Genomic DNA, 25,127 nt, shown 5'->3' on the forward strand with positions numbered 1-25,127 from the left:
AACATTTAAAACAAATGTGTTCAGCACTACTTAGAAATTACTTTTAAATTCCTCAAAATCTTGCAAATGTTGTGAAAACTAATTCTTTTACAAAAAAGTCATGTTATTTTTTTCATATCTAAAGAACATCTGCATTCTGGAAAATAATGGACCATTAATTAGTATCTCTCCTCGTCTTCCATGAAATCAAGAACACTATGATTTCTGCCTGTACCTAAGCAGTTGCAGAAATTTCTACTGCAAGCCCTCAATTGTAAATCACCACAGAGATGAGGGAAATGAACATCCACATGCCCTTAGGCCTCTGGCTTTCTTGGTCTGCATGTGCCAGCTGACAAAAACAGCAAGGAGCATCAGCCATTCCACCACCAAAAAAGGAGAGGAACCCAGGGGTTCAGTTCTAAAGGTATACACCTAACCTAAGAAGCCAAACAATTTAGCAGAAAACAGAAATGGAACACAGGCTTAAAATGTCCTGTGAAAGCCTTGAGTGTAAAAGGACTTACTGATTATGTCTCAGCTACCAACACATCTCCAAGCTGAAAAAGAGGGAGGGGCAAACTTTTCATCTATACTCTTGCTTCTTTGACGCTGAACAGTCTTTAAGGTTGGCTGATTTGCCATATTTTTGCTTGGTGTGCTTTGGTTGAGCAACAAAATGAATTTGAGCCTTCAAGTGATTAATTACTCACCCATGACTTTTTTTTTTATTCTCTCATAACAAAACCTCCCTATTGCATTTGTACAGACATATTGTATTCTAATATTTGACATGTGACAGGAATGATTTTCTCATGAAAATAATACCTTGGCAACACCTAAGATAGCAGCAGTCTATCTTCTGAACCTAACAGAAGATTGATAGATGAAAGAATATTATTTAGTGATTCATTCTTGTACATCTATAGGATGTTTTATAGATGCTTCTACAGCAGTACTGGAAATTTATATTGACACTGACTGAGTAGCAAATGGAAAGACAGCGAACAAGTCAGTGCCTGAATGAATTAATCCAATGAGTTTAAAGAAAGAAGTACAGGTTTTGTAGCACAAGCTGAAATCAAACTGTGGATTGGCTGAAATGCAGGATATTTATTGCATCTTGTCTATTAGCTGGCTTTACAGCATGGCTGCAATCTGATCCCAGACGACACGGGCTGGACCTTCTCTTCCAAACACTGGTGAAGCATTCCTCCATTAGCAAGGGTAGACAGACAGAAGAGATTATTTATTAAGTCCTTCAATTGCCATTGAGCATACATGCATAGAAAAAAGCCAAAAGTGTCAGTAAGTCACTCAGTGGAGCCTGTGGGAGCACTCTAGGTCTGTATTAAAACACTCAGTTAAGGAGAAGAATACTTCCCCCTAGCACATGACTCTCTGCCATCCTGACAAAGCATCTCAAGCCACATCTCAATCAATCAAGACAGAAAGGAAGAACAAAATAGTGCAGAAGACTTGATGACCACAGTGTGTACTATGACAAATTATTTTAAGCAAGTTCTAGTCCGATTGTGTGGCCTAAAGGAAGTTAGTGCTTGGAGTGTATTGGATACATCCCCCTGCTTAATTTCACCTGATAGGCAACCAACTTGCAAACTTGAAGACTGGTCTGTGATGCACATGAAGTGGTACAAAGTGGGAGATTAGCTTTCAAGGCACACTCCTGTTCCAAGCTACGAGACTGGTTCAGTGTAACCTGGAATGCCCACTCTCACCTGGAGAGTGACCTAGGCACAACAGTGGCAAACACCCTGTGTTTATCTTGTTCATCCAGTCAACATTATCTTAGTCATTTTCCCCTCTGAAAAATGAAGCTTGCAGCTTCCTTCTACACATTGTTTGTTTACGGTGTCCTGAGTTTGTCTTCATAATTACTTCATGAGATTGAGCTTGTTTTACGGCAATGAGATCTAGCATTCTCTAGTTTCTCAGAGGAAAACTTGAGGGTGTTTTTGCCCACAGGCTATATAAATAGCCTGACCTATTTCAAATACCATTCTTAAGTTCTTTCAGGCACAACTGCTTGTATCTTCACTTGGGAGTTTCTTCACTTCCACAAGACTGTCTCTGTGCTCTCAGAATGTGTTTTTTAAAAGGCCAATGAATTCCATAATAAGGCTTTCATCTCCCATGCTGGTAGTGGCAAAACTCAACAAATATCAGTGGTTTGGGATCAAATAGACTTTTTTGGCAAAATTAGTCTATTCTTCTAAATCTGTCTTCTGAAAGATACTGATCCATGGTCATTCTACGGAGATTCAGTCAAAATGGTCGGTGGAAGCAAGATATATATACACACACACACACACATATACACACACACAAATTTTATCCCAGAGTCTGCTGAGGCCCCCAAAGAACTCAGATATGTGAAGTTTTAAATCCTTTTAGCAAAATCAGACCTAAAACCATAGATTCCAGCACTTTTCATTATTGCTTATGTTTGTGGTATTTCCCAAAACATTGCTAAACAAAGTTGAATTTGCATTCTGCACAAAGCAGGAACAATAGAAACCGGAAGGTTTGACTACAGTTAAGTCTCAGCCTTGTCTCTTCTTTTAGATAACTGAATCAAATAATTATTCTAAGGCTCTAATAATTGCATCTGCTTTTCAAGTTAAATCATTTTTATATACAGAGGAATGTTGACACTGTTTAAAATGAAGACAATCTGAAAATCAAGAATGTGCTTTTAAACAAAATTGTTTCCACGTTAAAACTACTCAAACATAAGTTCTGAATACACTCAAAAGAGACAAACAAAGAAAGAAAATATGCTAGCTTTATGCAGAATACAACATCACATTTTAGCCTTAAACTACATGAGATGTTCAGTTGCAAGCAGTAAAATCACAGTCACTAAACAAATCACCACTTGTCAGCAAAGCTGCTGGAACTGGCCCAGCACCTGTTGATCTGTAACAATCTTTCAGGTAAACGCTCAGGCCCAACTTAAACTGTTCTAAGGGCAGCACCACTTCCCAACTGGATTAATCTGCTCTGTAACAGATCCTTGTTATTTTGACTAGATTGTTTCTGACATCTCAATGAGACTGAGAACACTCTATATAGGTTGACAATACAGTAACCTGAAATATGACCAGCTCCCTACTGCTCTGATACATCTAGAGAGCTGACATGCTTCAGAGGAGCCAGTGATTTATTCCTGCAAGCAAACAAGGCACATCAGAGCAGGACACGGCAGCAATAAGCACTTGAAAACACAAGACCTTTGGACCTAGACAGAGGTCCAGCAATTATTTCAGTTTAGCAGTGCTCCCATGTACGAAAGTTAAGAATGCACACTGCAAATAACTACAGAAGTCTAGATCACTGGGAAAAAAAATCCATTCTGGCAGGAATTTCTGCATTTGTACAGTTATTTTTCTAGCATATTGCTAACAATGAGAACAACAGTGTCCTCCAGTTGTGAAAAAAATCCCAAAGCTGCAGGTTGGAGGAAAAAATATCATACCTTTGCTTAAGAGTAGAGATGTTTTAAGACTAGAGATGTACCATGCAAAACATAAGTCCTTATGATAATATTTTCTCATATCCAGTCTTTATGAGCCTGCTAAAGAGCCTGTTAAGTCTCATTTTCCTGATACTTCAGGAAAAGTACTGACCTCCATAGAGATATTCTTTCCCTTGGGAAATAATCATTTTACTTATAGTCACTCAAAACAATTATTTCATTGTTTGTTTGGCTTTTTTTTTTCTTGGGGAAAAAAAAGGCTAAAAACTTACAGGTTTTTTTTATGAAATCAAAAGCAGTCAAGGAGGAAGCAGTGGAATTCAAATTGAAATTGCAATTGCCTGCTCTTTATTTATTAGTGTGTCCACATCTGCCATTTCTGTATAGTTTTCCCAAAAGTATTATGCCTTCCTGTAGGCTCCTATACATGTATTAAGAAGTGATAACACCACGTGACTGGTGGAAGAATGGAATCCTAGCTCTGCTGCGTGTACAACACAGTGTGAAATTCTATCATATGCAGACAGCTAACATCCACACAGCTTTTAATATATTTTTCCAGATCCATAGATTTTTGCTTTCTGCATTAGAAACACTACCCTTTCTATAAACATATTTCTTGCACAGTAAAGAGTGTATCAGTATGAACAGCAGGACTTCTTAGGAAGGATACTCATTACCTTGGGAAATAATATTCTTGCAATTATTTTATATAATTAAATACAGCTATCAGCCAAGTACATTCTTCAAAACATCAGTGTTTTCATTATTTTAGACATGCAGTTACCACTGCATTGCAATCTGTTCTGCATTAACCCTGGAGCAGACAACATTCCTAGATGCTGACATTTAAAACTGAATTCACACTAAGATTATATTATTATTCTTTCTCCAACAAAAAGCATGTGGGAGAAAAAAAAAGAGCTTCTTTTTAACCTGTGAGGCAAGAGGGAAATTAAAGTTTCACTGACCAAAGTCTGAATAACTCTCCGGCCATGAACTCTGTTTAGGGATGTTTGCTCATTACCTCTGACACACATGCTGAACTCCCTGGTGTCACATGCCCAATTCCAAAACTCATTAGAAAGTCACGAGGTAAAAGGTGCGTGAGTGTGACTGCATAAACCGTCCACAAGCCAGCAGGACACATTCACATCTCTGCAGACCTATCTTCATGACATCACCAGTGCACGTTCTTTTCCTGATCATCAACCTGGGAGTAAGAGTCCTGGTCACCAGCAAGTTCTAGAAGGCAAGACACTGAAGAGCTGGAGAAGTAACAGCTGGCTACTAGCGCTGAGACAGTGGAGTATCTCATCTGCCACACTTTTCCAACAAACAACATGAAAATACAGGGATGTCCTTCCGGTGCATTCCTAGTTAATAGTCAGTAGGAATAGGAGGGAATGTCCAGGCCTCTGTTAAGGGCAGACAGTTTAAAACCTGTGTGGGCCACAAGGCTTCACTTTTTTCACACTTTCTGCTGCAGCAAAAGCAAGGTAACATAACTGCATAGATCCCTTAGTACTCTGCAGCACATTTCACCCAAAAACCTCTTGGCACTCATGTTACCACAAATAACCAAGAGCAAAGAGTTATGCACCCTGGTAAAAAAAAAAAAACATCAAAACAAAAAACAAAAAACAAGAAGTAAAGCCATACCTGCAGTGGAACTCAGGATTTTGCATGGTATAACACTGGTCCCTTTTTTTTTTTGTCTAAACCCTCTCAAAAATGCATTGCCTTATCTTTTCTAAACGTGATTATGAATTCTTCGCTATGTCTGAGCATCACTACTCCTAGTTAAGCTTGTATTTCAGGATAAGGAAGTACCCTATCATGAAGTGAAATTTTGTAATTTAAAAGTACGCAAAAATCTGTAAAACAATCTCGGTGTTCAAGCAGCAAGTCTGCCTTTCCACCAAATAAGAGTTGATAAGCTTGAGAGTTTTGTTCTCTTAACGTTTTAAATAGTTTGTAACAATTTAAAACCCAGGCCAGTGCCCTCGGCAGCCATAACGAATATAGCCCAATAATCCACTACCTAAACTGTTGATTCTGATTTGTACTGTAAGTTCTTCTGAAACTTGATCAACTCCAGAGTAAACAGTAAATAAAGTGAGACCCTCTAAGCTAATTTCTCAGTTTATTGCTATTATTGTGATGATAGGTGACTATTTTGTTTGATTGTACAACTCCCCTACTGTTTACATTCCTGCCATACATACCACAAGGAATCTTCAGCAATGAGTTTGAATTTCTTCCACATTTCTTACAAGCACGATGCACAAATGAAGGGGAGAAGGTTTGTGCTGGCAGAGACATTTGCATATAACTTGAAAGTTTGGTGATTTATAAACAGCTCAACAAAGCCCTCATATTCCAAGATCCAGCCACATTAAAAGACTGCTCGTTCAACTCACTCTGAATTACTGCTCTTAGAACAAGGCCACCTGGGGATAACGAACAGCTGATTTAATTTTTAATCAGCATTTAAAAGCCTTTTAAATGGAGCTCATTTTCATTAGTTTAAATAAAAAACACCTCAAAAAGCAAAAGGTCATTAAACCTCCAGCAGTATATTCATGCCAAGACTTCAGCTAAGCATAGGACCTTTTAACAGAGTGTCAAGGGATTTATTAAATATAATGTGATCACTTGCTCATTTCAGTAGCCTCATAAATGGATCTATTGTCTTATCAATGCCTTACAGAGGAAATTGCTGTAAGAACTATATTTGGAACTCACTTGCACGGTATCAAAGCATCTTTGTAGTGCCCCATTGTACAAGGTATTTAGAGCTCAGCTTCAGTGAGATCTAAGAAGTGTGTGCACCTCACAAGATTAGTTGTGATCAGGACCACAACTGTAGTAAGGACCAAGCTGCTTCATAAGAATAAATATTTTGCATCTCATTCCATTGATATGAGACTCGATGTTTTCTAATGTGCAGCCAGGTTCAGCACTTGGAGAGAGTTGTACATGCTTGGTTTTGCATCCCTTTTTATCCTGCCTGTTTCACTCACTCCTTTGCTTACAGAGTAGATTCATGGCATGAGACTAACTCAAGTAATGTTCAAGATTTTCATAAAATATTGTCAAGCATAGGTAAGCATAAATATGGATAGCATGAAGATAGAAAGTCCCTTAAGTAAATAGGAAGCTAACCTGGAAAGCATGAGAGCCATCATTTAATTCTCAAGTTTGTTCTATTCTCAGATCTGCTTGGGATTATTATTAATATTTTTAAAAGAGCCTGTAAACAGAATATTACTTAAGTATTCAAGTTCAAAACCATGAGCACCTTCAGCTCATCCAATGCCAATTTTTCACATACAATTGGCAAAACGAATGTGATTTAGGAAAATGTTAGCATTGTCCAGGATACTGAACATTACAGCCAGAAAAAGCCAATGGATTAATCTAGCTGCATATCACTACTTCCTTTTGATTAAGTTACACTGAGCAGAAGACGACAGACAATAGAAAGTTACACTACCCCATACCTTACCAGTCATAAAAACCCTGAAAAAATAAAAATAATTAAAAAAAAGAAAAAAAAAGGAAGAAGAGGGGTCTGTCTCTATAAAAACTTTTTAATGTCCTCAAAAACGTCATTGCAACTCAGAACCAAGATAAATGCTCCTCAACCCCTCACTAACTGGAAGAAGAAAAAAAATTAAACTCAAAAGCTTCCACTTCAGGGAAGATTAAGTTAGCACCACCACATCCTAAAGGGGTCAGGATGGGATTCATGTCCATGTGCTGGTTTTTACAGTCCCTGACAACTGTCCAGCAGAAGAATTCTTTTAATGACCACTCTTTATGCTTATTTGTAACAGAGATAAGAATCCAACAGGCAGATGCTGAGTGTCCTAGAGTAAGCTCTCTTCAGAGTAATCTCAGGGCACTTAATAGCTCTCAACATTAATGTCCCACTCATACCACATACACACAACTCCTACCGAATTCAATAATTGTTACAGTTGGTTGCAAGCATTCAAATCTGATCCATTCTTTTGTAAATTGTGTCCAAATCAACCAGTTCTTTGGGTTTGAGGCAGTGTCTTGTACACAATGTCTATGCAAGAGAGATCTAAAAATCTCATTCACTTTCTATATGACGAGGGGAAAAATCTGTGTCAAAGTTTTCTTGCTAAAAACATTAACTTTGCTTCCCAGCCTGTTATATGGCTTAACAGTCTCTTTACACAAAAGGAAAAATCTAAGGCTAAGAAAAATCAATTCCCCCTAGTCACTAAGTAATTGAAGTTTTAGATTTGAAAATGAAATCACGTATTATTTTCTCCTCCAAAGCAGTCTCATATTGTTCCTCCATTAAGAACTGATAAGTTTAGCAAGGCTCAAGCACACCTGAAGCAATGGTAGACACATGCTTTGGAAGTTTAGCAAAGCTACTAATTCTCCTGAAAAGATGAAGCACATAAAAGTATGTTTTAAATAATGGAGAAAACAACAGAAGAAAAAGGATATTTATATTTTCTTAAGTAGTAATACCTTTCCAATTCAATCAGTATCTGTGATAAAATATGAAGAACAACAGGAAAAAGGGAGCAGTTTCACTACTGAATGCAGTAGCTGAACAGCAGAGCTGTTATGAAAAAGAGACTCCAGTGCTCTTGTTCTTCATGCGTTTGTTGTCTTTTAACTATTTTTGGAATAATGTACTATACATTTCCACCCCAAGAGACATAATGAAATGTTTAAGTATGTCATACCAACAATTAACACAGGACTTTAATATTTTCCAGGATGTACTCAGGAACTGCTGTGGCATAAAGATAATATGTACTTGACTGCTTCCAGATTGATGGAACCCACCTCCAAGAAATAAGCTCTTCTGTTTTAAATTAAACACGTAGTTGGTTTTCAAGGGCATGTGATCATTAATTTATAAAGGCCATGCTTATCAGGTGACATTAATGGAATCACTGACCTGTATCAAAAGTTGTGGAAAGAACAAACACTCAGAAACAAATAGATTGGTGCCTTGTCTTGGCCATAGAAACCACTCTAGCTTGTTTTGACCTGCAAAGTATCTACATCCACAGTAACACAAAATCTTTGGTGATATTCCCAGGAACTTCTGACTTCAAGTAACATTTCAGTAACTTCAGCTCTGAGTGAAAACAGTTTAAAAAAACTTAACAATATGAATAACAAAACCAGCCCATTCCAGAGTAGTAACACTGCACACTTTTTTCTAGCTCTGAAAAGACAATCCAGTGGAACCCAGGAACAATCTAAATTTCTTAGACCAGCCTTTTTTTTTTTTTTTAAGTATAAAAGCTAAGATCCTATTTCTTCAGAAAACAAATCTGGGAAAATCATCTAGTTTTATGTCTGAAGGGAGAACTTGCGTTACCAAGGAAGACTCTTCAAGGTATCCACAAAGATAGAAAGGTGCACTCAAGAAAAGCAACAGTCATTTTGTCTATATCAAATAAAAGATAAAGGCAAAGAATTCCAGGTCCTATTTTTAAGATTTGCCATCTTTCCAGATGTATCCAGTTCTGTATATGTGGCAAAACACTGCAAATCCAGCCCTACTTTTTCACCTCAGATTATCAACAAGCATATAAAAACTTCCAGTCATCCCCAGGAGAAAATACTGGCCATAAGTTCAATGCTGCAACTGCATCCAAGAGAAAACCGCCTATGTGGTAACAAGTAGATCCTAGTGAGACTAGTTATATAAATAATAGCTAATACACCAGCATGGAACAAATGCAATGATTTTTACCGGGGAGTTTGCTTGTTTTAGCAACAGTTAGACTAATTTTAAACTCCCTGCAACTAGAATAACACAGAAATTTCCTGTTAAAATATGCCAACTTGGAGTTTATGAAGTGAAAAATAAATGTATCCAACATTGTTAGCTTTGTCTACATTATTCCCTTTTAATAACACCTTTGTTTCTGTTCACTATTGAATGGACAGACTAGTCAACTGGAAAACCAAGTAATTGCTATTTCAAACTCTGTAAGGCTTCATTTGTTAAAACTGACTCAACTGACGTTTGATACGTTTACAATTTGTGTTCCTATACATTGAGGACAGTTTCAGAAGCAGGAATGATAAGGCTTGTTCTTATTTATAAATTTTGTATAATTCCCAATGTATTCTTTGAGGAATATGCAAGTTTTCAAAATCCATCCTTCGCTGTTAAGCTTTTGGACAGAGGTTCTAGTCAAATGCTTGTTTAATTTGTTCATCAATGTAAAGCATTAAGTTGCAATTGTTACAGGAAAAATCAGTTATTTGCACAGTAAAATCAATGAGATATACCTGCTAAATGCCCTTTAGGTTCATCTGTTTCATGTGCCTTCAAGTCAAAGCAAAGCCTTACCAGTTCTTTTGGTTTTTTTTTTTCCCTCTATCTCTTTGGATACAAAACAGAGGTAAGAAATAGATCTCAGTCAAAAATAATTTTAAAGTAGATAATTCTTAATGTTCATTTGTAAATATTACTCAAGTATACTTCACAGTATACTCCATATTTTTATTTTATTGGTTGATATTATGTTTACATTAGACTATTACAGTTACAGCATTGTTAAAGATTAATATCAAAAATATCTTGCAAAAAAGTCTGATTGTTTTTCATGTCATTACTTAGTATACAAACATTTCAAATGAGAACCTAAGCATAGCCACATCTTATTTGCTCTAATTACTCCATGAACAGGAACCAGGTGACCTTCTGTATAGAAAATTAAATCACATTAAGTTTATTTATTTTAGTTTCTGTTCAGAAACAAACATTATGTCAGTTGCAAGAAATAAGAAAACCATTTTTCTTCTTAAAATGTTGTACGTGCTTATACGCAACAAAAAAGTCTTAGCATGAACCAATAGTAATATAATGATCATAATCTTTATTAAAAGGAACAGACACTCTCTCTTTTTCTTTATGGTATGTGAGTCTAAAACAGGAGAACTATTTATTGCCATGATTAGAAGCAAAATTTTACAACACTCGATCTTCATCAGTTTTATGAAAAGGTAACAAGGAGAAGAATTCCCTGTGAATTTAGCAGCTCAACATTTCTACATGCAGAACTTCCCACATCTGAACCAGAAACAAGAGCATACGTTAGCCAGTGGAAAAGAGGAAAGAACTAGATGAAAGAAAGGAATGAGTGGTAATTATGTGAAAATAAACTCTCCTTGGCTTTTTCTGGCTCTTATGAGTACTCTTCTACTGTGCTAAAAAGGTAATACTTCGCCTTTTTTGAAATACACTTGGAGGCTAGCTCATAAGAGTTGTAGTTACAGCTGCTAAGTAACATTATCTGCTATTCTTATTTGCTATTATCATTATCAGATATCACCCCTGATAAGAGTGTGATACAAATGCCATGTTGTATAAGTGTGATGTAATTATGATGTCTGTTCCATTCCATTTGGGGAGCAGAAATGAAAGTAAGCATCAAGGAAGTCAGGGATAAACAAGCAATGTGCTGATATTGCTGCTTTCTTTCCTGTGTGGCAGATACCAGCACTAATGTTTATGTTTCTATACACATTTCTGTAGCCAAAAAAAATAAGAAGCTCTCTACATCTCATTAATTTTGCAGCCCTCTTCCCATTTCTAGGAAAGAAGAGTCATCATGGAAATGCAGACAGACAGTAAATGATTACAGGATTCTCTTCAACAATTTCACTGAAGCAGATAAGTTTTGCAAGAAAACAGGATGTGGAAATTAGATTAGAAACTGGTTAAAGTGTAAAAAAAACGTTTTTAGAAGCTATACAAAACTTGTTGCAGCAAGATCTGGTGAATGATTAGCTATTATTTCAAATAATAGAACTATAATAAAGTTCAAGCAGTTTCAAGCTGAGAGCACCAGTTAATCAACCCACCCATCACCCACCCATAAATAAATAAATAAATGAAATCAAAGCTTTTCTTGTGGCTCCTACAGAAACTTTTGGGCTTTGACTCAAATAGAGAAAATACTACTCTCCTTCTCCGTCTTCAAAGGCTGGCTGCTGACAGCAAGGCTATTCCACTCCAAATACCTCATGGCTAAAGGGATACATGAAGTTTTTATAGGACCAAGACTTTATGTTTGGCAGTCAAACCCTAAAAAAAGAATGAGCCGCAGTTATTCAGAAAATAATTTAGCTTATCAGAACTCTGTCTCTGACTGAAGTCTATACAGTGCTGTGAAATATATCCTCACCTTGTACTACAAAAAAACCAAAGATTTACTCCATCTGCCTTCAAATAAGAGGACCCTCAGGGAACAGAGGAGAATTGGAAAATATTCCTGAGATATTAAGTATTAAGGAATTAAAACACAGAGGTGCAGAACGAGTGTGAGTGCAAGTACTGCAAAATCACAGCCTAATCATGACAGAAAGCAGTTCACATACATCTGGTATAGTATGGGTCTCCTTTGGGTGGAGAGAGGAAAGGAGGGGCACAGAATGACATTTCTCAGTCATTCTAGTGAGTTTACTAGGAATATTAGAAATGTCAGGCAGTTTTCAGTAATAGTCTCAAAGTCCTAACAAAAAGCTGAAATATTAGTAATTTTCCATAAACACCATTAGAGTGATTTTCAAATTTCTGGCAAAACAAATTCAGAGTTCCTAAATCCTGCATAGGACCACAGCAGTCCGTTGGGTACACCAAAGCTTTCTGGTGCACGCTCCAGCACAGCTACAGAGGTGAGGCTCCCAAGTTCACCGTCACAAAGCTCGCAGGCATGTGGGCTGAGCCTCCTAACCATCTAGAGAAGTTTAAGACTTGCACTCTCCCTGCTCTTCAGTACAACCTTGAAGTTCATAGCACAGATTCTTTAACACCGTTTAAGTAGACTACACAGACTTACAGAGGTCACAGTTTCCAAAAGTTTCCAAAATTCAAAAGACAAATCTGTCTCCCAAACACAAAATTATGAGAACAATACCAGCTACTGACTAATCGTATTCATGAAGTCTTCCAAAATATTTCTGGTATATTTTATTTTCAGAACATCACGTTTTGACTTGTTAAAACTACGAGGTATGTATGATCTGTAGGGAAAAGCTGAAAGGAACCATATAAAGTCTGATAGGAAATAGACATAAATAAATAAGTGCTTATCTTCTATTTGCCTCTTCACATACTCATCCAGAAGGCATGAATGCTAGACAAGCCAGATCCCTTTTTCTTTCTCAACCCCAACCCATGCATGATACCTTACTCCTTGTGACATATTAAATGAAACCATGAGTCAGTAATTATTTGAAGAAAGTCTTCTAAATAAAAAAAATAACTATTCTCCTGTTCCAATAGCTGCTGCCTGGGTTATTCTCTATGCTGTAGAAGCTTTTTAAAATTGATATATTTACACTGATGTATAAAGCAAGCAGAATGTGTATCCATGTAACACATTAAAAAAAACTGCTTGAAAGTGTTAATTAGCTTCTTTAATATCCCTTACAATTAATAAACTCTAGAGTGCAAGTAAGCAAGAATAAGTTTTAGAATACATCCAGGAGGACGGATGCTGGTCTTTTTCTTTACTGAGAGCCAAGCACAGAAAACGAAGTTGTTACTGCAACAGGGTTGTCACTGTGATTCAGCTCAAGAGCCATCTGTGTTCTTATAGGTTAGGTAGTTATATCTACAAGACCAGAGTTATGAAAATGAGAGACATTGTTTTTTGTATGTTTTCCTGCAGGGATAACTTACCTGTCACTATGGATCCAGACAACTAGAAATAGAAAAGCATTTCTAGCTTTACCTGTTCAACATTTCTTTTTGCCGAAAAGGCTACTGTGATGGTAACATCTTTTTGCAAGCAGTAGGCAACGGAGAATATCATCATCAGGGAAATACTCAGTTTCTCATGCATAACCTACTGTGTAGTCCCCTTGCCTAACCAATTTGTTTTGAAGATATCTACATAGTACCTTAATTGTGACAGAATTCACTGCATATGTTGCATTCCCTTAATCTTCTATGGCATCACTTGATACCTGGTGCACAAACGTACAATTTTTCTCTTATTACAATGAGCAAATAACAAAACCATTGAAGTGTGCTTGGTCCTCACGGTTCTCATGGCATTAAATTCAAGATCAGCCCCCATCACAGTTTTAGAAGAAAACTACAGTATATGGCTTAAAAGAAAAGTTTACCGTGCCTTTAAATTGAAACATTATCCTCATATTTACTTGAAATAATGTTAGTTAGGAATTTGAAATGTAACAGTGTTCTTGTAAATCCTTTCTGTCTCTTATGAAAAACTTAAAATACTACAGCAGTACAAGAGATGTTGGGCAACTGCATGTCTTACAGTTTCAAATGACTACAATTTATATTCCTTGCATTTCCTTCACCTTGGGTAAGTAAATGGCCAATTTTTTAAATTGTCAGGCTTCCCACATGGTAAGCATTAAAATCCAACAAAAATGTAGTCTGTCCAGAGTGCTCGTTTATGCTTCAAATACCTTTCTGGACAGTCATCTCCTGATTCAACCCTACACTTTGTTTGACTATTTCCTGGGGAGAGGGCGGAAAAAAGAAGGGAATATGAGCACCCAGAAATGTGGAATAACAGGTCCCAGGGAACATTACTCGGGCCATCTCTCTTCCCTGAGCACATGTTGGTAAAAGTTCAAATATCAAATAATCACCTTGATGACTCTATGAATCTGTGATCAGTTTAGCACAATGTCTTCCATGGAATATGCAACAGTTCTAAATTGTCAGCAAATAGCACTCAGACATGTCTATTTTCTGGCTTCTTCTAATGCAATCTTACCTTCTAAGAGGAGAGGATCAAACTGATGCAGCGGTATACTTCAGAAACATCAAAAGGAGACAGAAACAGTTACCTAGCCACAAAGGCAGGCAGGAAGGATGGCATTATATACTAGACCAGCCACAGGAGATGCCTTTGAGCCCTTCAAAGAGAAGAACACCAAGAAAGCACATATCCACAGAAGGCCAGATGAGTGCCCCATCTGACTTCATGAGGATCCCAGGCAAGTATGGTATAGCTTAGACAAGTCATTTTGTCAGAACTTAGGCAGTGTGAAAATAAGCCAACCCAGGCAGGTTGGCTTACCAGACAGCTAACTGTCCCTCTTAGGCTTTTGAACAATCACAACGCCCCATGTCTAATGTAAATTTGTATGTGAAACACTGCCTGTTCCTGTCACCAACCTCAGCTTCAAAACAGAGCCCTGGGCAAAGCTGGGCTCAAGTCTAAGAGTAGCATTCTTGAGACATGCTGTACCACAGCCTGTGGTAATACAAGTACAGTGCTAGTGCAGAAAGGAGCGGTTTATTTTCAGCCCTGCTCTTACTTTGTTTTCTTTGATTCTGTTAGTATCCATCATATGCACCATGAATCTAACAGGTTGTGCAAGTGAAATTTCCAGCCACCAGAACATGTATACATTTCTACTTAGTTTAAGATAGCGTTACTCTCCTATATAAATACCCAGAAAAAACTCAGTGCTCTTGTAAAGAGAAGACAGTTGTAATGTATCTATGTTTTGAGGCTTAGAATACAAATTGTCTTTTGTCTTTCCCTTCTTTCTTAGACCTGAATTCTCTTCTAACACATACTGCAATTGTTCCCTGTTGTTCGCTGAACTATGTGATAAAGTCCTAATCTGGCACTTCAGACTCCAATTAAAATGGAAGAAAACTTCAATAAAATTAGAAGACAAAGTGCTAAGAAAATATGGCCAAAGGCAGAGACTGTATTTTGACAGCAAAAACACAGTGCTACATCTTCAAGCTAGCTAAATAGGAACCATCTGGTTATTCCTGAAGTGCAGTTTCACCAGCATCAATACATCTGCAAACTGGACCTTCATTTAGGATTAAGCGATATAGTCTCCAAATCATACACATTTACTTGCATCTGTGCAATTAATCCTACTTATACCTTTAGAAGCATTTATTTTTAGTGAGCAAAAAAATGTGATTGAAGTATTTAAAGAGAATAAAAACACAGTACTAATAATGAATTGTGCTAAAAACATACTCTTTGGTGTTATCACTTGAGTATTTCTATCAGCTAATATATGAATATCAAAGACAAAGGCAAATCTCCAAGTTATCCACTGAGTCCTGTCCAAATGAGAAAAGACTAGACCCACTGTGCCATGAATTTTCCATTGTTTCCATTTTTATTCGCTACTCTCTTTTCATCTATAACTACATGATAAACTGTGTTCATTCAATTACTGAAATCCAGCTGGTTGAAATGAATCCAGTTGGGCTTTATCATCTTTTGAACTTCTTTTTAGAGAGGTTTTTAATGACTGTAAGAACTGTTGTTCTTACATGTCTCTTTCACTTACATGAGATAATGCAAGGTTATCTTTGTGAAATCAATACAAGCCTGACCCAAGTTCAATGGCACGCAAACTCCCAGGAGGGAAAAACACATTGCTTACATAGTGAGAACACTCAGTGTTCATTTTGCTACCTTCTAATAGCCTTTTACTTAAAGGCTGTAAAAACCGTCTTGAACAGAACCAGATGTTTACAGAAATTCTCTCTGATTACTGTCCAAGTGAAACCATCTTCTTCTCTTTCACCAGACTCCCTTTATCATTAAATAATGCATTGAAATGGAAGTATAGAGCATGTGATGATTGCCAGAATTAAACAAGGGGCAGATGGTAAGAAAACCAAATTAGTATTTTATAGCTATTTTGTTATCCAGTCTCTCTTTACAAATTCTACAATTCATATTTTGATCCTGAAAGTGCATGTTGATTCATTATAGATCCTTTACAGGTCATTTAAGCACAGGTTTCTTTACTTTTTTTTTTTTTTTTAACACTTTGCTATGACCAGATTTCCTTTTTTGTTTCTGGGGTTGATATGGGCAGGCCAGGAAGAGGAGGAAAAATCCCCCTTGCTTATTCCCACAATGCGTACTTCTGTGGAAGACAAACATTCCATTACAAATCTCCCAGTTCCAGAGAACTTGGACTGTTGAGATGTGGCAGATTATCCCTTGGAAAGATGATTCCAAGTGTCTATGTAATACAAAATGCATACGGCACTGGAGTATACAGTAGTTTTACTTGCCAAATAAAAGAACACATTGTTTTGATCTTCAAAGAAATTCCTAAAGCCATGGTAAACTGCAATGATCCAGCTCAGAATTCACAAACGCATGTATTACTACAGCAAGCAATTAGCAGGGGATTGGAAATAGGTGATCTTTGAGGTCCCTTCCAACCCAAACCATTCCATGATTCTGAATCAAAGTGAAAGTAGCATTGACTCTTTAGCCATGTAATCAAACAAGGCTTCTCATGCCGTAAGAAGTCATTGGAGATGACTTAAAGCATCAGCAAAGCTCTCCAAAAATGCACCAACTCAAATTAAAAGAGAAAAAGAATTGAGTTAATTTTCTTGAAATGTACTTCAAGCTTCTCTATTTTTCTTCTGAGACTAATCTCAACAGGATTCAATCTAAACTCCATAAAGAGATTGACCCCTGACCTGCAGTCAAAGGAATGTGATTTGCTTATGTAAATGTCAATGAGTCCTCATTTTCTAACATTCAATTTGAAATATTCTGTAGAAAAAGCCTTAATTGTGGACACAATTCAGCTCAATAAATACTTCCTATGTTTGTTTTAAGCGTTCAGTTACTGTGGTTGCCTAGAAAGTACTGAGAAAGAGCAGGAAGACAAATGAGTATGCCATCTCATCCATAGCTAAATATGAATTCAAAGTCTAACAGGAATGCAGTATGCTCAAAATAAGACATCTATTTCACGTACTTCATCACCTACTTAACTATACATCCATACACATGCATATATATATATAAATATATCATATCTCTTCAGCTGATCTGATCATGATATTTTAACGTGAATGCAGACTATAATCCACAGGTCTTTAGAAATCTCTTACACCCATGCTTTATTCACTACATAAACCAGAGCATTGGTAAGAAATTGCTCAGATTACCTGAATTAGATTGTGTACATGTATTGTATTGCCTGTGGCCATCCCACCCTGGTAACACCCAATTTCATCTGATCTCGGAAGCTAAGCAGGGTCAGGCCTGGTTAGTACTTGGATGGGAGACCTCCTGGGAATACCGGGTGCTGTAGGCTTGCCCAGAGAGGTGGTGGAGTCACCAAGCCTGGTGGTGTTCAAAGAGTATTTGGATGTTGTGTTGAGGGACATGGTTTAGCGAGAACCATTGGTGAAGGGCAAATGGTTGGACTGGATGATCCTGTGGGTCATTTCGAACCTTAGTGATTCTATGCGGTGCTACAACAGAATACACTGTCTAGGCATTAACATGCACAGCTGTTGCTTTCATCACAACAGCAGCAATATGACCACTACCTCTTCCATGCTTTGCTTCCAACAAATGAAAAGGAAATTCAACCTTTAATTTTCCTGTAAGCAAGATCAGTCCCTCTATTTAACTGTGAGCATTACTCAACAAATTGCCTACAACTTCATTAACTTCAGTAGAGATCATACAGAGAACACTTGCAACGCAGGGCCTGTTACTAATAATCAGTGCTAAGTAACATGTAACAATTACGCTCATGAAGATCACATCTCACACAAGGAAAGTAACTTCACGAAGCTGAGATTCACCAAGTTGAATGCAGAAGGAGAGGACAGAGAAACCTCATTGAGCAGAGAGCCCTACTGCAACAATTACCCATCTCACAACAATGTTACTTAATTAAGCTGGAAATACACCAAAGCTATTATCCCTCTTTCAACTTCATAGTTGAAATAGCTGTACAAGTATTTTATGGCTATCTGAAATATCTGCTTTTATCTGCTGATAAGAATTCAGCAGGAATTAACTTCTTTAAGTGTAGAATGTATGAAAGAAGCATAGCTCCACATAGTGCACTGATTTTTTCATTACTCTTTCAGTACCTTAAGGATAAATGACATTGAACACTAAGATTCTGAAATGTGTTAAACATTCCTGGAACTCTCCTAGGCATCACTAATTTCACTGTAATAAATAATGCTAATTGCTCTGCACACAATGAGGGCCAGATGTCTGGGTTGAGGGTTACAAACATTCAATTGCATTGAGGTACCTCACTCACTTTGATCATATTGCTTCTCAAAAATCTGCTTTCAGCCCATGAAATCCACCCCTCCAGGGATGTCAGACTCTAGTACTGCTCTGAGGTTGGATTTTGTTTTCATTTTATTGAAGTAATGAAAAAATTAAAACCAGCATTTATGTGTATTTGCATATACCAGGAAAAGACTTGTAGTCTTATTATATATGGCAAAAAGTCCCTGCAAATTAAGAAAGGAAAGACAGATTACATGATTTCTTTCTTCTTCTATGTTTGTTACTCACAAGAGAAACCTCTTTGTTTTCTTTTTCCCTTATTTCCTCCCTCCCTCTCCATCTCCCTTTCTTCCCATAAATCAGAATTTCATTGATCTCAAATACTTTCTCCGCTTTCCAATATCAATAACAAATAATATTAATTCATTATCCGTTGTTTGTTCTAGTCCACCAAAAGCTTAACTAGTATCGTAGGCTGGTAAAGAAAAAGAAAAGAAAAAAAATCATGAAAATCTATTTACATTTAAAAAACCAAACATACAGAATTGAACATTAAGACCTGCATGCCCCCAAACAAGCAACTAAAATGCATTACATGAAATTCATAATCTGAAATGTCACACAATTGATTCTGAAAAAGACACAGAAGCACAACTCTTTTTTAGACATACAGATGACTGTAAGAATATAAAACTAAAGTAACCTAAAAGATTTTCAGCAAAAACAGAAAGTTTGAGTATTCTTTTCTTCCAAGTACAAAATGTAGTATTTAATATGGTCCTCTACTAAAGTCTAGTATACTGTAGAAGGGGCTACTCATGCTCACAGGGCCTGCAACCTGACAGTCTTGTAAGATGTGTTAGTGGAGTAAGAGTTATTTGGAGAAATGGTTTCTTTCTGTGAACCAGTAGTTGTAAACAATCATGATAGCTTTGGTATAACCAAGGGTGCGTCTGCACAGAAGTGTGATCACTCACGTACATTCTTAAAGAACAGCTCTTCTTGGTGAATAGCTGAGGAGAGTATTTATGTTCAATTGTGGCAATCCACTGTATTAAGAATTTGAATACATCAAACTACAATTGTTCAAAACACTTCTAACAGATGCCAAATGCTTCAAAAGGAAAACATGTTTGCAAGTATTCTGAGAAACAATACTGCAAAGCATAGCGGGACTTGAATGAATAGGGTTCTCACTTGTAGAAATCTGAGCTTAATTTTAATACCTTTACTCACAGAGCATTTTAACTTCAGTGAGGTCTTTCAGACCTTTGAATGATTCCATGGCTTGTCTTTCTCTGTGATGCACAGGAAATTCTGATCTCAGAGGTATTTGTTCAGCATCATCGTTACAGAACCTGATGCTGTGTTTGTATTTTACAAATTCCAATTAGTGATATAAAGGATAGACAAACTGTTTTCTAAAGAACTCATCCCCCATTGAGAAAAGACCAGGTTTTCTGCACAGATTCAAGTAAGAACAATTAGAGATGTAGTGTTCAATTTCTTTCTGGATAGGTGTCTATTAAGGATGGATTTCCTTTATTTTCACCTTTTCAACCCATTTCAGGAACTGCAAATTTGATGATATTTACATGTAGAAATACAGTAGTCTGCCAGTCTGCCATGGTTTATAAAGAATTACTTTGCTCTATTCTTCTAAAAAGACTCACTTTCCTAATAAGCAGAACATCTGGAAGAATTTGCCTAAAATAGTGATGTAATCCCTGATAGCAACAACTCTCATCCTCAACAGTCTGATAAAGAGTACTGTAATATTCTCACTAAGTTCTGATTCAGCTCTCATTTAAAATTGTAAAAAATCAGAGTAAACTACAAGAAATGAGTACTGTAACACACGTCAGAATTTTTGCACAGGAATATTTGTAAATAGTGGAGACATTGTTCAAATACAAATGTTTTCAAGATGGGTCAATCTGCAGAACAGCTGCCACTCAACCCAGTGGGCCAAAAGGAAGACTGAGGTAAATCCTACGATTTCCCACAAGTATTTCTTTTACTCTAAACTGTTACAGAAGTTCAGTTTGCTCTCCCTTCGTTCTTCTCTCATCTCTACCTTGGAATAGCTGTGTGCAACAAATTAGTCCTTCAAAGACAGTAAACCTTGAAGAAATGGCTGCAAACAATTTCCTCTGGAAAGGTAAACTCTTTGTGTAAAATGAAATGAAAAATTAACATAGGCATTCACAGGAATGATCAATGAGAGATACTGAACCACTCTGATAATTTCCACCTTTTTGCTCCCTTGTCAAAGAACAAAATAAGAGATTATCTTTAAAATGATGGTAAATGTGAAATATACTTTGCCCACGGGGAGTAAGTGAAATAATAGCCCCTACACTCTTAAATTACAGAGACTTGACACTTATTTTGGATGCACTAAGTTGATTACAACAGTAGTGAGTATTGTTTCCAGAGCGTAAGATATGTCACTTAGAAAAGGAGACATTCCCTGAATGCAGTGGCACCATTCCAGCTGATTCTGCTTCTCAGCAACGTGCTTAAAATACTGAAGCATCTGTTCAAAGTGCAAGCACAAGTTCATGGAAGGACTAGAGTCATTTCCATACCTTAAGATGTTTCTGAGCATTTGGTAATGTTTGGTTTCTGCAAAGTCTGTCTAAGGTTTCTTACCCAGCAATCAGAAATAGTGAAAAGCAATTCTCACAGATGCCATCTGGCCCAGAAGACGGACTGCAAATCACAGAGTCAATGAGGAAATAAAACCTTTCCATCTTATACTCTGCCAAAAGGCGCAGTGTCCAAATCCAGTACCAAAGAAATAGTAGCCACATATGAGTACAGTTTAAGCTGCATTTAAGTATTCCAAGATACGATAACAAGCAGTTTTTAATCAAAGTGTGTTTCTTAGGTTGTTTAGGAAGTCAAACCTGGCCAGACATTGTGGCTCCACAAGGCAACTGCAACAAGACTGAGAGTTAAACTGCTTCTGTGTAGCATCAAAGGAAAACTCACATTTCAGCAAATTTAAATGCTGACTATTGTAGTGTTCACCACTCGTATTTAAAAACAATTAGAAAATCAAGGGTTATGACAGCACCAAGATATGTCAAGCAGAGACTAGATACTGTGCCACCAGACCTGCTCAACAAAGGTACTTCAAAACTCACTGGATCACATTTTGCCTGAAAGCTAGAGAAGTTTCCCAGCATAGAACTGCCCAGAGCTACATGAACGTTCAGAAAGATGAGAACACCTTTTTACTATAGTAATAAAAGCCAGTCAAACCACAATCTAAATACTAATAAAGCATACTTGAGATGCAATTACTTGAAGCATTTTAGATAAAGGATTCTTATACTTCCTTTTGCTCATTAGCAAAACCCAGCAATTCCTGTACAATGTAAATCTTTTTATTATTTACACAGGTCTCTTTTCATGAAAAGAGGTATTGGGGCATTAGACTGGACCCTCTGAGAGACTGTCTGTGTACCGAATACAAACTTTTCCATTCAAATGAGACATAGTAAGGAAGTGCTGGATAATATCCTCATTAAATGTTTTCTGACATTTTAAATTTAACTTCTTCCTTTGCTGTCCTACCTATCATAGGAAGGTGAAAGAACCTTTAGTCAAGTCTGCTGACGAAGTTGGTAAAAGCTTTAAAATGCCCTTAAACCAAATCATTTTGTATACTACATTCAAAAGACATTTGTAAGTTCACTAAGTGTTTGCACAGACACAGGCAATGATCTGTCCATCACTGGCTCTCGGGAAGTAAAGAACATAGACAGTAATTCTCATCTTGTTGTTTTTTTTTTGTCACCTTTGCGATTTTATTTACAACTTTCTGGGAAGGCATTGCAAAATGCTGCCTCAATTACCTTCTCTATGAAATTATCTCATTATATGCTCTGAATGGTACTTCTAAATAGTTATTGAAGGGCTAGATATTTATCTTGAAATTGTATTCCATTTTTACTATACCACACTTTTCCACATGGCTTCTGTCTCCTTGAATACACAAAATGAGGTGGCCTATCAATGAATTGGGTTTGTGCAGCGCAGAGGTTATCTGGAGAGAGGCAGGCTCTCAGTCCCAGAAAGATAGCTTCTCAAATCCAGGAACTCTTGTCCTCCTATAAAGTAAGAGCCTGAAAAAACTGTAAATATTCTCCATCACAAGCCTTCTGATGGGAAGGGCTACCTTAGACAATAAAGCCATCTGGAAAGCTCATCTCAGCTGCAATCATAGGGATGAGGAGAAATAATGGATAATTTTACTGTATTGCTGTTTTTTTGCCTGCCTCTCATCTAGCCTTTTTTTTGTTTGTTTGTTTTTTTAATCTGGAAAGTGCCTGCTGCCCACTATCCAGCCTTCTCAGGGCAACTGAGGTCTGTCTAGGTACTTTTCTGTTAGTAAACAGAAATATTTGCTGTTTCCTAGGTGCTTAGCTTTGACAGCAAGAGGGGAGGGTAGAGCAGATGTGTACTACTTCTACTCTATTAATAGTGATGCAGCCTGATTGTCATTCAGTAGGGAAATCACCTTTCAGTAAAAGACTGCTGGGCTGATGCAAACAGTTAGAAAAACTGCTAAGAAAATATGTCTTTTATACATCATCAGCCTTGTTCAGTAATCAATCAACTGAGGGTGGTCCTTATTCAAGGCTAGGAAGCAACTTCATGTGCAGTTTGGGTTGTATAAATTCCATTATTACAACTGTACTCTGAACAAAGCCTTCCTTTATTCAGCCATGATCCTCTAAACATGCTTTCACCAGAGATGCACAGAAATATTTATTTTCTAATGGACATGTGCCTGGTATACTACTGAGTACTCAGTAAGGCTGGAAGAGTTGCATCCCACTGACCTACAGAAAGTCAGGCTTCAGAGCTGCCACTCACAGCATCTGGGGAACTTAAGAGGCAGAACTGATGTTGAGGCCTCAGTACTCAACTGGGAACATCCACACAAACTGATGTGAGCTGCAGCATTGTTGTAGCATTTTGTTCTCTTTGACTCCTTTGGGCATCTTCTCCTTGCTTTGTATTCTCAGAAATCCTGTCTGTACAGGAGACAGGACCAGACACCAACTGTGCCCCTACTTACATGAGAGCTATCCAGACTGCCATTCCTGGTCTGGGAGATATGACTGGGAATACCTCTTAGCACCCCTTGGGCTCAATTACATTCCCCAAGGCTGGCAGCTCTGCTCCAGGGGCTACACTCTGCTCTGTGACACATTTTACCTCTAACACTGGCATGAGTCACCGTGTGGGAAAAGGCTAAGCTGGGTAATTACGCAGGTTTACTTTATCAGTTCAAGAGTATTTTGTCTTTTGTTGGGCTCAGGGTGATTTTTATGTGAGGGGTTTGCTTTGTTTTGCAATCTTAAACATAGTCCAGAGCTTTTCCTTACCTCACATAGATACTTCTTTTCTACACAGTTTTGCCAGCTAACTTGGCGTCATTGAAATGAGAAGCACAGACAACCTTCCTAAGAAATACTTACGACTTGTTTACCACTTTTTTAAAATTCTAATTCAAAAAGTTAACACTGATGTTATGTAAAGTGCCACATTTACATTTAATAACAACATCCTGAATAAATATTTGAAAAAAAATGCAGTTTTAAATTAAACTTATTATAAATGAAACAGCAGATAAATAATGCATACATTAATAAACTTTCCCTAGTCAATCTGCATTTCTGGCAGTATATTTAGTTTGTGGTTTTATAAATATTTTTAAATGGGTAAGAGCTCAATGTGATCTTTCCTGCTTTTAAAATTATTTGTTGACTCTGTATATGTACATACACACTGAGTTCATCAGATCAGCTGATTCCCCCATCTGTTCATTTCTGCCCAGAAAGGAATACTTAATATTTTATTAATCATGAGCAAACCATAACATAAGCAGCACAAACCCAGATTCAGAGACCTAGACTAGGAACTGTGTAAGCATGCTAATTTCCGAGCAAAGAGACTCCAATATTGAGACTTAGTAATCAAAATGTAATGCTCCAGATGGGTGACATCACTGATTTGACTACATCAAAAAAATATATCTAAAGACTTCTCTGTAACAACATCAATATAAGCAATTCTTCTAAACCACTGGCTAAATTAGTTAACTCATTTATGCCATTTTTCAAACCTAAGAGGTAGTCTGGTCTATTATTAGACACATTTTTATTTTCCTTCACTTGCTGGTTAGAAGCTATAATCCCATACCACCTGATCCAGACTTGGCTGTACAAAATGGGCTTTCTGCAAGATGACGACCACCTGTCCTGAGGCAGAAGCATGAGCTAGCACAGAATTGCTCCCCTCTTGACCCACAGAGGGGCCGTGGCTATATTGTCATTAACATGATTTTCAGAATAGTGCCTCATGGATTAGAAAGCCATATTAACCATCTTTTATCTTTCTATTTCTGAGCCCTCTTTGGAATAGTCTTCCACCCTTCAGCATCTTGTTAGTGTCTTGCCTTACTGGTCAGTAGGGGAGACTGAGCTGCAGAAGTAGCAACTGTAAGGAGCTCAAAGGCAAAAACAACAACAACAAAAAACCCTCTGGTTATTGAATCA

The 25,127-nt window shown here is 37.2% G+C and overlaps 1 protein-coding gene and 1 non-coding gene across 2 annotated transcripts in view; one reads left to right on the forward strand and one right to left on the reverse strand.

Annotated features, from left to right (window-relative positions):
- The window catches only part of CABCOCO1 (ciliary associated calcium binding coiled-coil 1), a 220,722-nt gene that overhangs the window by 154,768 nt on the left and 40,827 nt on the right, over window positions 1-25,127 (reverse strand). The gene's annotated exons all lie outside the window — the stretch shown is intronic.
- Window positions 17,484-17,602, forward strand: LOC112532733. The gene has a single exon (XR_003075985.1). It is a non-coding gene; the product is annotated as a 5S ribosomal RNA (ribosomal RNA).

This window comes from Gallus gallus, chromosome 6 (genome assembly GCF_016699485.2).
Source record: "Gallus gallus isolate bGalGal1 chromosome 6, bGalGal1.mat.broiler.GRCg7b, whole genome shotgun sequence".
In the NCBI taxonomy this organism is placed as follows: Eukaryota; Metazoa; Chordata; class Aves; order Galliformes; family Phasianidae; genus Gallus; species Gallus gallus.